Below are 13,325 nucleotides of genomic sequence, written 5' to 3'. Positions count from 1 at the left end.
TCCTCCACATTAGAGAAATCAGGTTTCCTTTTATAGTGTGTATCTTCCTTATCTTTGTAGAGTGTATCTTCAGCTACTTCCCACTTACATACATGCAGGACATTGCACCAGTGGATTACGATTGTGTTGGGGGGTGTAGTGGAGCTGGGTGGCGTTTTGAATATGTGCAGATGCATGTTCGCCAGAATTAGCACTTTGTTTTTTTAAATAGAATCCCTACGATGCGGAGACAGGTCCTTCAGCCCTACAAGTCCACAATGATATCTCAAAGAGTAACCCAATCAGACGCATGCCCGTACCCGATTATCCTATATTTACACGTGACAAATGCACCTAACCAACACATCCTTGAACACGATAGGGGAATTCGCACGGCCATTCCACCACCTTGTAAGTCCTTTGGTTGTGGGAGATTGTTACACTATATTACAATAGAAATTCGGACACATCAAAAATAGAACGGAATGTTTCAATTAACAATTTTGTACTCATTACGCCCAAGGTGTGACAATGGCCTGCTTGACATTTTGTTTTTCTTTTGTGATGCTCTCTAAAAGTCGGAACGAATGAACTGAGCTTGCATACAGAAAGACTCACTTTTCTTAATGCGCCCTATCATTTTCTTCAGAATGTATCCTTCTTACAAGTCTACTTCGGCTGGAAAATACAAAACAACATCGTTTTAATTTCTGCTTCACCCCACACGCATCTGTCCGTAAATTTCCTTATAATGTCATGCAACATTTTACCTATGTTGACAATGTTACGTGATTTCTGCTGCCATGCTGGTGAGCAGAGGTACCTGTCATAACTACACGATTTGATTCACAATTGTCATTTGCGGTGGGAGATTGGTACAAAGTAATTCCAGATCGACACAATCCTCGTTGAAGCTCAATGCCTTCTGAGCAATTAGGGATGGACAATAAATGTTGACCTAGCCAGCCACAAAATCATCCCATGAATGAATTTTTAAAGAACAATAATGTGAAGTTAGGGAATGAAATGCACGAGATGGAACTGTCCTGAGGAAAGAAACAATTGAGGCATTCAAGAGCATTGGGTAATTATACAGAAAGAAATAGTGTGCAAAATTAAGGCGAAAAATTAGGAAACATTCTGAGGTAGTGATTCTCATTTAACAATCGCCGTCAGGCACGTTTCAGACGGTGTTCGCTAGAACACTCCTAAGAATGGAAAGCTTCACATTTGGGGAATGTTTGAAGATGGTGGATCTATCCTCGATGTAGTTTGGAAGGATGAAGGGGAATCTTATTCAAACATAAAGAATATTGCAGTGTTGATGTTGGAAAGGTATTTCTATTTTTGGGAGAGACTCCTAACCGAGTGCACAGCCTTGGCATAATGGGAAGACATTTTAGAATGGAGCGAAGGAGATGTGTAGATGTTAGAAAGGTATTTTCATTTTTGGGAGAGATTCCTAACTGAGTGCACAGCCTTGGCATAAAGGGAAACCTTTTAGAACGGAGAGAAGGAGAAACGTCTTAAGACAGCGACTGGTGAATCAAGGGAAATCATTTGCACGGAAGGATATGGAAGCCAGGTCAAAGAGTATAGTTAAGACTCAGATAGGTTAATGAGTATCAAGGGAATCAAGAATAACGTGCATAAGGCAGGACACGAGTGTTGAGAAAGTAAACATCCATGATTGAAATGTGGCGAAGACTCAATGGGCTTAATTGCATAATTTCTGCTCTTATGCTTTAATGTCATCAACATTCGAATTGTGTCCTTTTCCGTCATAATAATCTTGTGATTCTATGAACTGTGCTTTCAATCCAATTTATTATTATCTCCGTCTGACTTCTGGTGCTCCAAAATATAGTTGCCTTATGGAAGCGCAGAGACAGGTTTGTTTTACAACATTCTGTGATGATTCTTGCCGTACAATAAATGTTAGCTGAACTCTGGACTTCTGTCCACAGGGCAGTTTTTAAGCGCATGAGACATGGTCGTTTCCTTCATTTAAAAAATTGAAAACTTTAAAATTAATTTTATCAATCAAAATGTGTTTTTGGGAACAATGGAAGAAGCCTGTACGAGAGAGAGAATGTCTCATCTTTAGCGTGTCCGCCGGCTAATGGTGAAAGGACAGAAGAGGACCAGTAGCTGATTTATCCTGGAAAGCCTGCTCCGCTATTTAAGATGATCACGGGTGCTCGAACACATCTAACCATTGTATAGGCACAAACAGATGAAGATTCAGGCTGCTGTTATTTCGAAAAACGAACAAACATACCTTAAAGACACTCAAAGACCGAATGTCCACGTCTCACTGTAGTGGACAATTGCAAAACTTCGCAAGGATTACGTTAAAATCAAATAATCCTCATCGAGGTAATGAATCAGAATACCTTGTTTAAAATTGTGCCCACCTGCTTCCAGATTCATTAATGAGAGAACACAAACTTAACTGCACCATCCTGTATATCTCTTCAAATATTTTGCAACTTTCACTGAGATTATCTCTCATGTTTTGAAATTGCAAAAATGCATAATGCCAGATTTGCCCAATTTCAACTCAGAGGACAAACATCCAGCTTTGGAGTCAATGGTAATGAATATTTGTGGTATTCTATATGCGGCAATAGTAGCTTTCCTAAATTGAGGATTACAAGTACCCATACCCGAACCGAGCTACCATACCTTGGAAATAAGACTACTTTCTCGTGCCCTAAAATCCTTCCGCTGGAAAGGTTGTCATTCTGAAACTGAGACAACAGATTGCTGCAACTGCTGCGAGATTTCAATGACTTATTAACAATGACGTCGAGATGCATTTCTAGATGTCTGTACATCAGACGTACTGCAGCAATCAGTTTTCAAACTGCCACATTCAAAGACATTATCTACACACATTTCCCAGCTGACAAGTATGACTAAGTCAAATATTTGCTATTCATTAATACATGAGCGACATGGATAGTGTGAGTAGACAAGATATTTTCTCGCTGGTGAGGGAGCACACAATTAGAAAGCATAGGTATAAAATTAAAGGGTAAAGATTTAAAAGGGACCTAAAGGCAACTTTTTCACTCATGTCTAGAATGAGCTGCCAGAGAAAGTGGTGGGGACTGGTAAAACTGCAACATTCAATTGCATCTTTATGGGTATATGAGTAACAAGTTTTAGAGGGATGTGGGCCAAATGTTGGAAAATGGGACCAGATTAGTTTAGGATATTTGTCCAGCATGGTCAAGTTGGAGCAAAGGGTCACTTTCCGTGCTGTATTGCTGTATGACTTGATGACTCTTGAACAACTGCAAAAAGAATGCAAATGATTGCATCAAAACAGTTTGCAGTTACAAATCTTCGGTCAATCTTCCTCTCTTATGCTCACAAGTTCTTTACATAATGTCAGAACTTAAGAGTTTCATTCTTGCATCCATTCCTGTAAATCGATTTTGCATTCTTCCTTATTCGGATATCTTTTATCTAATGCACATCCGTACTTAGGTACACAGCATGTATAATTCAGATTACATATTTCACGGAATAGTAAAACTCAGCTGCATATCCGTTTCGCAACCAGGTGCTGGACAATTGTGTCAAAATTTATTGCAAGTGCGCACACAGTGAGGCAAAAATCTTGTTTACGTGTGGTGTAGATTGCGTGTCTCTATAACTCGATGACGAGCCATTCCCGCAAGTTCAGCTGTGTCAGAATCCACATTGCGATGAAAGCCTGTCAACTTGCAAAAGTGACTTTCATCTGGGTGTCTGCAATGGATTTGGCGAAATCGAAATGGTCTCTACCATTTGTTCTTCAAACAAAATATTTGTTTTATGGAGTCGATTGTTTTACCATGAAAATTTCTGACTTGGCATTCAGCAGCATTGACTGAGAGATTAAGGCATCGGCGTACAGACCCTTGAGTCGAATTTGTCCACGCAGACCTGATATCCTGACCTCATGTATTCGCATTTGCCAGCAGTCGGTCTATATCCCACTCAGCCCTTCTTGTTCATAGAATCATCCAGCTGGCTTATAAATTCATTACATGTACCAGCCTCCACCACTTCCTCTGGCAGCTCATTCCATGTGCATACCTCCTTCTGCATGGAAAGCTTGTCCCTTAGGTTCCTTGGACATCTTTTGCCTCGAACCAAAAATATATTCGTCTACTTGTGGACTCCACCACCCGAGGGAAAAAAACTGTTGTATTTATCCTATTCGTGTCCGTCATGATTTCATAAACCTCTTTAAAGTCATCCCTCAGTCTTGGGTCTCCAGTGAAAACACTCCCAGCCTACTCAGCCTCTCCTAACAGCTCAAATCTTCCAAACCTGGAACCATATCTGTGAACCTTTGATGAACCTGTTCAAGTTCCACAAAATTCTTCTGATAGGAAGAAGACCAGAATAGCACGCAATATTTTAAAAGTGGCCTATACAGTGTCGTGTACAGTTTCCCCATTCCTATACTCAATGCACTGACCAATAATGGAAGAATACCAAGCACCTTCGTCACTATCGTATCTGCATGCGACTCTACTTTCAAAAAATTATGAATCTGCACTCCAAGGTCACTTTGTTCAGCAAAACTTCCCAGAACCTTGCCATTGAGTGTTGCTCAAGAAAAAAGCAGAGCCGACCATAGATGTTCCCTGAACCTGTCCTGAATTTAGGAGCAATGGGTGCAGTAAATCATGTTCTAGGAAATCTAGTTAAAACTCTGGTGGGTTGCGATAGTTCTTTGGGGCCATGCATGGAGATAACAGACAGTAGAGTAGGGTATATAGAGAGTAGATAAGCTTTATTTATCATTTCTACCGTATACAACTGGAACAATAAAAATGAGACTGCGTTGCTCCAGGAACAAGGTGCGATTTCCACACAGAAGATACACGACAGTACAGACATAAGCAGGGCAGCATAAAGTACATAAAAATTGAAAAAGATGCCAGACAGCGCCGTAATTCCTGACAAGCCAATAGGGAAAATGGTGGACAAATTACAATGTAACAGTGAATGATCATTAATCAAATATTTTTTCAGCAGACATTCAAAATATCATCCAAAAATTGCAATTGGAAGAGAGTGTAATCATGCAGTGTTAAGAATTCTGAAGTCTTGTGTGAAGAAAGCTTTGTAGAATCTGGCCGTGAGAGATTCAATGCTGTGGTGTGTTCTGCCAGATGGCAGGAGGGTGAAGACCTTTAATCATAGATTTGTGGGTCGTTCACAATGCCGTTGGCCTTGCCGATGAAGTGTGCGGTGAAGATGTCTGTCATGGAGAGAAGAAGATTCCGATGATAAGTTCAGCTTTCCTCACAACCCGTTGTCGGGTCTTATGATTCACGAAGATGTAATTCCCGAAGCAGGCATTGATGCAACTGCTCAGTGTATTCTCAATCAACCATCTGTCGAAGGTGACGAAATGAAATGTCAAATGGGATGTCCTCAGCCTACACAGAATGGATACGCTGCTGGTCTTTCTTGGCTATGAAGTTGGTGTTGAGTGACCAGGTGAGATAATCTGAAAATGCATGCAAACAAATTTGGTGCTCTTCACAATCTCTACCGGCAAAACGTCGACATGTTGCAGAGACTGACCGGTCTGAGTTCTCATGAAGTCACAACCATCTGTTTCGATTTGCCCGTGTTCATGGACAGGTTGTTGGTTCTGCACACGTCCAATCGCCCCAGACCTTCTCTGTGTATCTCTTCGCTCTTGCTACTGAGAGCCAGTACCGACGTGTCAACAGTGAACTAAATAATATAATTTGAGCTGCACATCAATGCTCAGTCGCCTGAACGCACGGCGATCACCCCGGAGCACTCAGCCCCAGGGACCCCCAGTGTTCAGTGTGATGCTGTTGGAGATGCTGTTCCCAATCCGCGTTGACTGAAGATTCCCAGTTAAAGAGGGACAGATTCAAGCGCAGCAGACTCAGCTTTCCAAAAAAGTGCTGATGAATGATACTGGTGAATGTAGAACTGAAGATAATGAACAGTAACCTGATTGTATGTCTCCTGCTTAATCAGGTGGGTGATGGCCACATGCAGGGTGGTGAAAATGGTATAATCTTTTAAGCTGCTGGAACTATATGCAAACTGCGGTGTGTGGAACGAAGATGGGGAGGGGGGGGGCATCAGGGTCGAAATATGCCTCATGATGAGCATCTCGAAACAGATCATGGTGATGAGTGTAAACACAACGGAGCAGAAGTCACTGAGACAAGACAGTGAAAAATTCTTCGGCAAAGGGACAATGGTAGTGGTTTTGAAGCATGTTGGAACAATGTTACAACTCAAGGGAATTTTAAAGAGGTCCATGAGAACATCCACCAGCAAGTCAGTACATCCTCTGAGCAATCTGCGAGGGATGATACATGGTCCAGCAGCCTTACGTGGGTTTACTCAGCATAGAGTTTTCCTCACGTCAGTCCTAAGAAGACACAACACCAGTTCATTGGGGTCGTGGTGGGGAATGACCTTCCTTGCTTCCACATCATTTCATGCCTCAAACCATGCACAGATGTTGTTCAACTCATCTGGGAGGTGGGTATCACGAGCATAAGTATTTGATGCTGTGTCTCTTTGGTGATGGCCTTAATACTTTTCCATATACTCATCATATCACAACCATCCTGATAAAGGCTATATTATCTCTGTGCATATGCACGCTTTGCCTCCTTGATGGCGCATGACTATCAGCTATTGCTGCCTTAGGGATTGACGAATTAAAGTCGTATATATCGCTTTAACATTTTTTTCATGTTTCATGGTAGGTGATTTAAATGAAATTTCACAAGATATTTGAGCATAAATTTTCAGCTGAAAACAACTACTTTCGCGTTATCCCAGTCTTGCAATATCCGGCAGGGATATTGAATGTAATAACAGCAAATCCATAGGAGTATTTGCTGCTCCACGTTTCATACAGTTAAAGCAATCAAATTGTGAAAAAAAACTGTGATTACGATGATCTACCGTGAGGGACTTCTTTTAAATTCCTGACAGCGATTCAGGATGGATAACAAGACAGAGAAAAAGGAAGCTAATGGAATAATGAAATGTATAGACATGTTTCACAATTCTGGGTCTTTGACAGTTCAGGATGTGAGGAATCGCTGGCATTGAAACGGATTTGCGATGACACAGAATGCCTTAATACATGCGGTCAATAATTAGGGGATAATATGCTTATTCTGCAAATGCGAAAGTAGCATCTTATTAACAATATATAATTATGCAGTTTTTAATAGTTTTAATGCATATGCCATTATTTATAAGCTGCAAGTATATTACATATGAAAGTTAGGTGAAACATGAACTGAGGGCACAGTTAAGAATTATATACTCAAGGAATCAACAATAATGTACATGGAAAGGAAATTAATGGAAAACCAAATATTTGCCTATTGCAGACAGAGACAGGAGAACGTTTAGAATTTTGAAACGTAAACATCGCAAAATAAAACCTGAATTATCACCCTGTGGCTGTCTTCACAGATAAAGAGCAAGGGATTTTCGGTTAGATTGCTCGTAACGCTGCTGCTGCACACCAGACAAACAAAATCTCAACGGCCATCCTTCAGCTTCACACAAAAATGATTTATAATTGCTGGAAATGCACAGCAGCGCTGTCAGCACCATGGAATCAAAAGCGGGCTCGGCATTTCAGCTGATAAACTTCGATTTGATTTGAAAAATACTGCCAGATTTTCTGAGCATTACGATAGTTTTCAATCTTTTGTCTCTCTCATCTTCAAAGGAGTAATGTGAGTCGACATCAGAAGCAGTCATCTGTCAATAGTTCAAGATGCTATTCAAAAGAGAAGAACTGTTTGAAATTCTCCGACAGTTTTCAATGAATTCAAGACGTGGCCAAAAGTGAAGACTCTGGTTCACATATGTCTTACCTGATGTCCGAATCCCAATGCAGATTTGATTCAGTTAGCCAGCTGTGGTCCAGTTGAAGGTTTAAAAAAATCAACATAAATCGACCGGCTAAGGGAGTAGAATTGATTGTTAATTACTCCTGGGTGTTCAGAAAAGATATGAAAGCAAGGAAATGGGGATTATTGGTGGCATTGGTCGAAGAGAATATTGAAGTGATGAAAGATGACACCGTAGGAGATTCAAGGATAAAACAGGGCCAAAGATAAATATTAAGATATGTTCAATTCCACTGAGCAGTGTAGTTCATAGATCACCTATTCTGGAAAGGTAGTCCCTGAAAAAATCGGGAGCACTGTTTATATTGAGAAAGTCAACGATAGCATTTTGTAACATCGTTCTGAAGCGATAAGTTTATCGTGACATCTTATTTATACGTGATTATACATATTTCCATACATTTGCACACAAGAAACTCATTTATCGTGCCAAATTGTACAGGCGTTGATTTGAATCCAACTGATTATCCCATGCTGACCAACATTAAAAATAATGATCAGGAACATATATGTCATTGTCTGACATGGCAGCCTGTGAACTCTTCATTTTGAAAACGTTGGCACTTCTTTCTCTCTCTTAAAGTTAGTGTGTTCTTACCTTCTGCCAAGTATACACTGACAAATTATCACCCATGCTCCAAGTTCAATGTGATGCATTGTCTTCCGCCCAGTTTCATATCGGCACTCTGTCAAGTTCCTTCACATTCAACTCACTCCATTCCTTCCTCGTCTTGAGGAGCAGGAAACTTCATCGCAGATGATTGTCTGGTGATGAGAAAGATTCTCAAAGATCCGGTCTCACATGGCGAAGCTACTTGGGAAAACTGAAAGACTTGAACCTTGGTGGAATATTCTTTTACAGATATGAATTGGCTTGTAAAAAGAAATAGAATGGAATCGACTTGTCTTCTTTCTAGGTGAAGTGTTGATTAACCGCATATTGCTGCAAAATAAAACTAATTGCGGTTGTGAGTTGTGAGGTAGATAGAATGAAGTAGAAGGACAGTCTAGAAAAATTGTATGTGCAAGCAAGCTGATGCAGTACAGTGTGAATTCGCATGAATTTATGCAAAATGATTTCAAAAAGGAAGAGGTGGAGAGGTCGTCCAGCGCCAACACCAAGCTGACACTGGAAATGGCAGTCTTGTCATTTAAGAAGAGATTGTTTCGGCTGGGTATGTTTCCACTAAATATTAGAAAAATGGAACGGAATCTTATTGAAATAAATAAAATTCTCGCAGGAATAGAGAGAGTAGCTGAATGTTTACCCTGATTGCAGAGTATAGAACGAGGACTTCCAGACTTAGTATAGTGCGTGGAACAACTAGGATTGACAGGAAGAAACACTTCTTGATTCAGAGAGGGCACTTCCGTAATTCGATACACAACACGTTGTGGAGGCCAAATCTCCGAATGAATGCGAAAATACATTTATTTTATTTGATATCAAAAGATTCAGAGGGCGTGTAGAGAAAACAGGAGCATGGTAAACAGGTAGAGATTTAACCAAATTATATAGAATGACAGAGTAATATTGAAGTGTCAACTCCTGCTCCGAAATTTAAAGTTTCGATCTCTGTATACAAATGTGCTGGAGGCGACTGACTTGGACAGGGAGTGTAGCTGAGAGTTAACAGCTTCAGAAAAAAGCGAGTGCTTTGTTTTCTGATACTGATGCTGAAGAGACGAAAGTAAATGATGAATCGTGAGGCCGTAATTCGATCATGACAGTTAATTGTGCAGATCAGGGGAAGCCATTACAGATGATTCCCAGGCTGTAATTGGTTAGGTAGCAATGAAATCAAACGTTAGTTCAGTTCCTTACAGTTGAAGGACATTGCAATATGCTTTATCTGACTTTGACAGTTGCCTGTGATTGTCGTGCCCTGTCGGTGCAGTGTTCATCCCTTAGCGCCTTTCCCACTGTGACTCACGTTCAACTCCTATTCTGGTGTTGAACCTTCGAAGCTCTTTTGCATGAGATTTGTTTCTGAAAAGAAAAAATTCTTTTCACATTAGAATCAAACATTTGTCACAAATAATCAAGGTGTACTTCCAATCCATTCAATCCTAAGCACGTGGTGCAAAGTGCAAACATTTTGACTGCACCTCAGAAACTGGTAATCAAGGATTCGAAAGGCTGCATCTTCCCCATTCACTGATATAAAAAAGACAATCACCGTTCATGAACTACACCACGCACATGGGAAAAGATCTCATGCGCAATCTTTGTTGAACTGAAGTAATTTCCCAACTTCAGTCCTTCAATCTGTTGAAACCGATCTTTTTGATTGCAGGAACATCATTTCAGTTGGGCGACTCTGGTTCAGTTTCATAATATCTTTCCTCCCGCATTCTTGAAACCACGTTTCGTTTTATAGTGCATATCTTCCTTAAAGTTCAGCATTTTGCAACTTATATGCACGCAGTACATCGCGTGAGTGGACTGCCATTTTGGTGGAACGGGTGGGGGAAATTAGTAGCATGATGAATATGTACAGATGCATGTGAGCCAGAATTAGCACCTTTTTTAAAAATGGAATCACTAAGGTGCGGAACCAGGTCCTTCGGCCCAACAAGTCCACACCAACACTGCAAGAGTAACCCAATCATTAGCATTCCCCTTTCCCCATTATCCGATATTTACACCTGACAAATGCACCTCACCAAAGCATGCTTGAACACTGTGGGGAATTTTGCATGGTCAGTTCTGCTAACCTGCATATTTTTGGATTGTGGGCGAATCTTCCATCATCTAGCAATAGAAGTTCATGCACAGGGAAAAAGAAAAGAGAGCAATGTTTCAATGAACCATTTTGCACTTACAACGTCCTATTTATGACAACAGGCCTGCTTGACATTTTGTTCTTTGTGTCGAATAGAATAAAAGAATGAACTGAACTAGAATGTAGAAAGGCTTACTTTTCGAGATGCTCAACCCAGTTTATTCAGAATAAAACCTTCTTACAAGTCTGTACTTCGGTTTAAAAAGTATAAAACTACATCCTTTCAATGTCTGCTTCACTCCACGGGCATCTGTCCATAAATTTCAGACAATCTTTTGAAGTAACGTTTATTTTCAATGCTGGCAATGGTTCTTCCGTTCGGCTGCCATACTGGTGAGCGGAGGTACCTGCCATATCTTTACCATTTGATTCGCCATTGTCCATTATGGTGGGAATGTAAGTTCAGATCCACACAATTCTCGTTGAAACTCAATGCCTTCTGAACAATTAGAGATGGACAACAAATGCTAACATAACCCGCCATATAAGGATCCACTGAATGAATTTTTAAAATGCAACAATGAGAAGTTAGGGAGTGGGATCCACTAGATGCAAATGTCCTAAAATAAAAATAATGAGGCATTCAAGTGGGCATTGGGTGATCATATGGATAGTAATAGTGTGACAAGTTAGGACGAAAAATCAGGAGACATTCATGAGGCAATGAATCTGAGTTAACAATTGCAAACAGGCACGTTTCTGAATCGGTCCTCAGGAATGGTCCACGGAATGAAATGCTTCACATTTGAGGAAAGTTTGAGGACTCTGGGCCTATACACGATGAAGGTTGAAAGGATGAGGGAGGATCTCAGTCAAACGCAATAAATACTGAATGGCCAAGGCAGAGTAGATGTTGGAAAGATGTTTTCATTTTGGGTGAGATCGTAACCGAGTGCACAGCCTTAGGACGATGGGAAGACCTTTTAGGGCGGAGAGAAGGAGAAACTTCTTCAGCCAGCGAGTGGCGTATGAAGGTGATTCATTGCCACATAAGTCTACAGAGTCCAGTTCGTTGAGTATATTTAAGACTGCGATATATACGTTAATGAGTATCAAGGGAATCAAGGATGAAAGGAAAGTGTGGGAGAGAAAGTTTGAAATTGATCAGCCATGATTGAATGGTGGACCAGACCATTGGCTTAATTGTATAATTTCTGCTCCTATGCCTTATGGTCTATGATATGGCAAATGGCATCTTTTACCGCCTTAACAATTTTGCGATTCTATGGACTGTGTCTTCAATCCAATCGGGTCTTTATCTCCATCTGACTTCAGGTGCTCCAAAGTATAATTGCGTTATGAAAGGGCAGAGATTGCTTCGTTTCGCAATATTCTGTGATGATTCTTGAGATGCAGTCAATGTTATCTGAACGTGGTCTTCATATATACTGACAAAATTGGAAAAAAAGTATTTAAATTATTTTTATCGCAAGGCTGTGTTTTTGGGACCAATGGAAGACCCTTGTACGATAGAGATTATTATCAACGGAACAGGTTCACTCTGGAGTGTATGAAGGGTAATTGCAAACGGCCAGACGATTTATACTGGAAAGCCTACTCCACTACTTGATCACGGATACTTGAATACTTGTAAGCCTTGTACAGGCATAACCACATAAAGCTTAAGGCCTTTTTTTTAAATTCGAAAACGAACAAACACAACTTAAAGGCATTCAAATACAAAATATCCACGGCTCACTGTAGTGAAGAATAGCGAAACTTCTCAAGACTAAGACTAAAATTTAATAGTCCTCACGGTGGGCATAAATCACAATGCTTAAATTTAAACTTGTGCCCACAGCCTCTTTTGGATTCATCAGTGACGACACGCAATTTAACTGTACCATCCTGTTTATTTCTTCAAATATTTTGCAGCTTTCAATGAGATCACCTCTCATGTTTTGAAATGGTAAAAAATATTCAGGCAGGATTTGCCCAATTTCAATTCACAGGACAAACGCCAATCTATGCTGCCAAGGCTAATCAACATTCGTGGCATTCCTCATACGGCAATAGTAACTTTCCTAAATTGAGGATTATAATTCCTCATACTGTACTCAAGTGCAGTATAACCAAGCTATCGTACATTGGAAAAAAGAATCGTTTCTCGTGGCCTAAAGTCCTTCGGCTGGAAAGGCTGTTCTTCTGCAGCTTTCACAACAGATTTCTGTAATTGCTGCTATACTTCAATGACTTATTAAAACGACACCAAGATGCATTTCTACAATTCTGTACGTCAGACTTTCTACATCAATCAGTTTTCAAATTGTTACCTTGGAAGAAAAATCTACTGACCTTTCCCACCTGACAAGTATGATAAAGTCAATTCGTTGCTCTGTATTAAATCATGACGGGCATAGATAGAGTGACCAGAAGAGCTGCTTTCCTGCTGGTGAGGGAGTGCAAAATTAGAAAGATTAGGTTTAAAATGAGAAGGAAAAGATTTAAAAGAGACCAAATGGGCAACTTTTTCAGGCGTGTCTAGAATGAGTTGGCAGAGAAAGTGGTGGATACTGGTTCAACTGTAAAATTTAATAGCATCTGGATGGGAATATGAGTAACAAGCGTTTCGAGGGATGTGGGCTAAATGTTGGAAAATGGGACGAGATTAAGT

This window comes from Chiloscyllium plagiosum, unplaced genomic scaffold (assembly GCF_037043375.1).
Source record: "Chiloscyllium plagiosum isolate Xiang-an unplaced genomic scaffold, Cpla_swu_hap1 HiC_scaffold_51, whole genome shotgun sequence".
Taxonomy (NCBI): domain Eukaryota; kingdom Metazoa; phylum Chordata; class Chondrichthyes; order Orectolobiformes; family Hemiscylliidae; genus Chiloscyllium; species Chiloscyllium plagiosum.
The sequence above is the reverse complement of the archived record's forward strand: the minus strand, read 5'-3'. Positions refer to the sequence as shown.